This window comes from Danio rerio, chromosome 16 (assembly GCF_052040795.2).
Source record: "Danio rerio strain M-AB ecotype USA chromosome 16, GRCz13ab, whole genome shotgun sequence".
In the NCBI taxonomy this organism is placed as follows: Eukaryota; Metazoa; Chordata; class Actinopteri; order Cypriniformes; family Danionidae; genus Danio; species Danio rerio.
The window spans coordinates 22,005,723-22,010,842 of record NC_141036.1 but is presented as its reverse complement, the minus strand read 5'-3'; the positions used below and the strand labels follow the sequence as shown (position 1 = coordinate 22,010,842).

Below are 5,120 nucleotides of genomic sequence, written 5' to 3'. Positions count from 1 at the left end.
GACTGAATGACCGACTGACTGACCCATCGACTGACCCACCCTCCTCCTTCCCTAAACCCACATAAATTTACTGATTGACCCACCCACATTACTAAACCCAGCCAAAAAAATTCAAAAACAATCCAGAAAAGGAAAAGCCCTGATTTTTACCCCGGTTTCAGATTTTACCACATTCTGATCCTGTTATTTACTTGTTTATTTTATTTTTTTAATTCTGTTTTTGTCTTAACTGCTTTCTGGAACCGTTCTTCACCGGACTCGAACCCCATCGTCGTGGTCAACTCCTCTCTGCGTCTCAAGTCTACCAACGTACATGGCGAGCTAACGGGACACTGGTTACAGTGGAAAAAGTTGTCCATACAGAGATAAGTGGTTAGCTGGTAAGCACAAAAAAAAGCCCTCATACCGCCCTGTAGCGTTAATTAAAAAAAAAAAAATGCAGCCATACGTACCTCTGGCTACATATATCGCAGTGTCCAGAAACGTTTATAGGGCTATAATTTCAGAATGAGCCTATGTTGTACTTTTTTAGGAAGTAACTCAATATCGCAATGTATTACTTTAAAAAATTACTTTCCCCAATACTGATTATAACCATCTCAAATGCTATACTGACACCTGGTGGTGTGGATGTACATAATAAAAAAAGTCAGTGAAGTGGAGTATATGGTCAAAAGGATTAATTTTCCTATCCAATATTTTGCACATCTTCTGTTCAGGATGCAAAATGATTGTGTTGCGTAAACTAATATTTTTATTTTCATGGGCAATACACTGACTTCTAGAAGTGTAGAATTACTTTTTTCAAAAGGAAGTCAAAAAAGTTATTCTTTGTGCTAAACTAACTGATATTACTATCATTTTTTATGTTATACTGACACCTAGTGTCATGGAGGAACGTCTTTAAACCAAACGCTGTTAGATGTGGATGCCAATAGAATGGAGGAACTATGACGTCAATTTGTATGCAAAAACCTGGCAGCGAGTTAGCATTTTAGCACTTCCGGTTCCCTCGTCCCAAAGTCAATGGGTTTTTTGAATGGGGTTTCAGTAAAATCGCTTAAATAAGGTCCGTGTCTAACACAAATTCAAGATATTTTCACGTTTTGTTCTACGACATAAAACACATCAGTTACAGCACACTTTTAAATTTTTAATTCGGCCATGCTTCTTTAAAAAGAAGGTTGCTATCAAGTTGCTAAATGGGACTACAGGCAGTGTCGGAGACATTACACGTCATCGAGCTGATCTGGTCTGGAGCGCAGCTCGCTTGTGTTGGGCATTTGGATTTGTCTGTTATTTAGGTATTTTCATGAATAGTATTTTATATTTTGTGTATAGATAATGCCTTCACATGTAAAGGTTGTCGAGACAGATTCATTTGTTGATCATTTATTTTAATTAAACTATAAGATACTGCTCACCAGTGCAGCCTGTCTCTCTCCTGCCCACAGTAATGCAAACGTGTGAATAAATGTGAAAAAATACTTGTTCCTCCTCACGCCTCATTTCTGTCATCTGTTAAGGTAAGCAGGCTGTGTGCGCGAGCGATACACTTATTTAGATATGTCTGATGAAAATACTATATAGGCAGATTTATACACGCAGTTTTAAATCTTTTAGAACAACCGCAAAGCAAAACAGATGTATTTCCCACGTAAAAACGATCCAAAAGGCACATAGGTTTATGTATATTTGCGTATTTATTTTTTATAATATATAGCGTGGATTGTGATATAATATACAGAGAGATTAACTCTTTGTCATGGACATTATTTCTAAAAATAAGCTTGATAATTTGTCTGTAGCAGGGTGGGGCTGACGTCACAGATGAGCGCCCCAAGGGCTCTGTAGTCCGTTTATAGCCTAATGTTAGCTTTTTAACTCTTGCGTTTGCATTTAAGATCCAAAAGTGCTCCAAGTTGTATTTTCGTGTGAGGATTATCCGGCTGGACAAAACGTGTAAGTGTAATGAACTGTGTTTGAACACAGAGCTTATTATTTGCAATCTTCGAAAAGCCTATGGGAAAATCCTATAGGGATTTTCACGAGGGAACCAGTTTTATGCTAGCAGCCGATTAGCCTAAAAAGTGACGTCATAGTTCCTCCACTCTATATATTGGTATTTCATAAATTAAAGTGTTCAATAACAGAACAATATGAAGCCAGTAGGGAATGAAATGGGCGTTTCATCTCAAAACCGCCGCCTCCATTAGGGGAACCATTTTTTTTTTTAAAACAAAAACCTCTTTTCAGGCAACTAATAAATGGTCAATGTTCATTTTCCATAACAAAAGAAAAAAATGACTATGCTCATATTATGTTAAAGAGCATATTGTAGGTTAAAAAACAGTTTTAAAAAAAGGTAGAATCGTTTGTGAAAATACTCTATAATACCATAAAATACCATATTAAAATGTTTTACGAAGTGCAAGGGTACAAATTTTAAAGAAAATGTGTCTGTTTTCCCACTTCCGCTTTTTTTTTTCTAACCACCCCGGTGACGTCAGAAGAGTGAGTTATCTGACAGAAGCGCGCTGTTTACAGTGGGGCAGAGGAGCTAATAGCAGAACTGGTTGTTAGTTTTGGCGTAATTTATCATCATCGTGGTATATTATTGCATTTATGGAGACTGCACAAACTCCAGCCTGTCAACAGATCAAGTCCACAAGTTTCCTTCGTGAAATGGGATGAATCCGATAAGAGTGACAGCTGACGCGAACGGCGAGAAACACTCCTGGATCGTTGGAGATGCAGCTCGATGGCTGTACACGGTAAGACAACTCGTTTTTTCGTTTATGTTTGTCAACTTTCAAGTCCGTAAGCATTATTATTTGAGTAATTTGAAGCAACGTGATGTGTTTACTTTGGAGTTGCCGATAGCACGGCTGCTAGCTTGTATTGTTAAGCATATTAAATATACTTTTTTAAAGCGTGTAAAAATGTAACGTTACACATATGATAAGACGGCTAGTAGCATTAGTTTGCTAATATAATAAATGTCTTGTATAGTTACAGCGTTGTGACTTTGTTTGCTTTGTGGTGTGTTTAATAGACTTTGGGAGACAGATGATGACCCGAAGCTGAAGGCTTTCTCTCCACTGGCCTCTCGCTCAACTGTGCTTCACTTTGGCTCACAGAGTAACCTCAACTAAGGTAAAGTGGATTTTATATTCACACATTCGATTAGTGACAGCTTGTGTGACACACTCTCAGTATTGTTTACCATAGTACTTTTATTATAATGAATGAAATCACACGTAAATATGACTTAAAAACAACATTAGCACTATTAAACTGACAGTGAACAATGTAGTACTTTGATAGTCATTGGCTGCTAACATGATATTAGGGATTAGCAAACAATACTCTTCTGAAATTATATTATTAGGGAGAAAGTCAGAATGTGTGAATATAAAACCAATTTTACCTCAGACATTCACCTCGTTCATCGGGTAAAATATTATGACCCCTATCGTGAATTATTTGTACGTTACATGGTATTTTTTGATAACAAAAACTAGAAGGGCAAAGAATTACTACAATATTTCTATATAATGCAGGCAGGTAAACTCACACTATCTTTGACTTCCTTTTTTTTTTAAATATTGGAAACGTGTAACCATTGACTTCCATATCTGTTTTTCCCACTATAGAAGTCAATGGTTACAGATTTTTAGCTTTCTTCAAAATATCTTGGTTAGTGATCAACAGAAGAAAGTCAATAAGGTTTGAAACCACTTGAGGGAGAGTAAAAATATTCTGTCCTGTCAATGAGGAAAGGCACTTTTTATTCACATATGAGGAATATTCATCTTGTAGAAGAAAAACAAATAACATTCAAAAAATTGAAGTTTGTTCTTACATGCTCAACTTCTAATGGGTACAGTCTACTGTATATGTGAGATGGTTTGCAATTCACTATTCAGGGGTCTGCAAATGTGGTTGGGTTTTCTGTATTGTGTTATATTAAATATCATATGGTGAATTTTAAAATATACATTATTAATAAACATGATTTAAACTTTTGCATTATTTCCCCAGAATATATGCATCAGCCCTCACTGCGTGTCTGACGGTGGACTACTGGAGTTCATCACAGGCTCGACGAGAATGCAGAAGTGGTCACTACATTTGCTCTCCTTTCTAGATCCTTCCAGCGAGTTTACAAGGATGAGGCTTTCGGCATCTTTTTACACAGCATTCACAATTTAACACACATTAAAGACATGATGGTGTGATACCCACATAAACGTTGGCCAACTTACTGAAAAATAATTTTTGGTTTACATTTAAATGGGTCAGATGATATATTTTCCTTTCAGTACACACACTCACACAGATACTTATACATATATATAAAGAGTAAAAATGCTGGGTATTAACACTGCTTGTGATTTTGTGCTATATAAATAAAATTTGAACTTGAATTAGGGTTGAAGTTTATTTAATCATAAATGCAGATCAGATCTGTTGATAAAATCTTTGTAAATATTTTATACTGTAACAACTATACTTGTCTTTTTATGGATTGTTGCCTAAATGGGATCTGATACAGATAATCTTATACCCAATGAAAAAATGACAAAAAGACATATTTAAAAATTAATTTTAATTGTTTTAATATTTGATGTTGTTTTTATTTTAATACAGAAGCTCTGAAAACATTTTGTATAATAAAAAGATTGTCCAGTACCTTGTTTACATGTTTCTGCATTATTCCAGACGTTCTGTGTTATTTGTGTTTTGTATTCACTTATCTACTATTAAAAATAGGGTCAATGTGGCATAACTCTGTTAAATGCTCATTAGTTTCTGTTACTGGTAAGTATTAATACTTATAGATGATCAATACTAGCTTTGCTATTGCCAGATAAGATTTTGTTATCTTACAAAACATATCTCTCTGTAAGCTAAAGCTGGCCTCACCATAAACCTGCTCTGTTCTCCCTCACAATAGAGTTAAATTACACTTCTCTGACTGCTGTTCTGTCTGCTGGTCTTTCCACAGGCTTATGGTTGTATGACTGTGGTCTGTCGTTTGTGTGAGTCTCTCAGAATATCTTATCTCGGCATCCAAACGCGCACCGCGATCAGTTGTCTTCATAGTGTTTATATGC

General features: G+C 35.8%; 1 long non-coding RNA gene across 1 annotated transcript; it reads left to right on the top strand.

Moving 5' to 3' along the window:
* The first annotated feature begins 2,534 nt into the window (after positions 1-2,534).
* Positions 2,535-4,674, top strand: LOC101885538 (uncharacterized). Its single transcript, NR_170105.1, is given in 3 exon segments — positions 2,535-2,774; positions 3,056-3,156; positions 4,045-4,674. It is a non-coding gene; the product is annotated as an uncharacterized LOC101885538 (long non-coding RNA).
* The last annotated feature ends 446 nt before the right edge of the window (positions 4,675-5,120 follow it).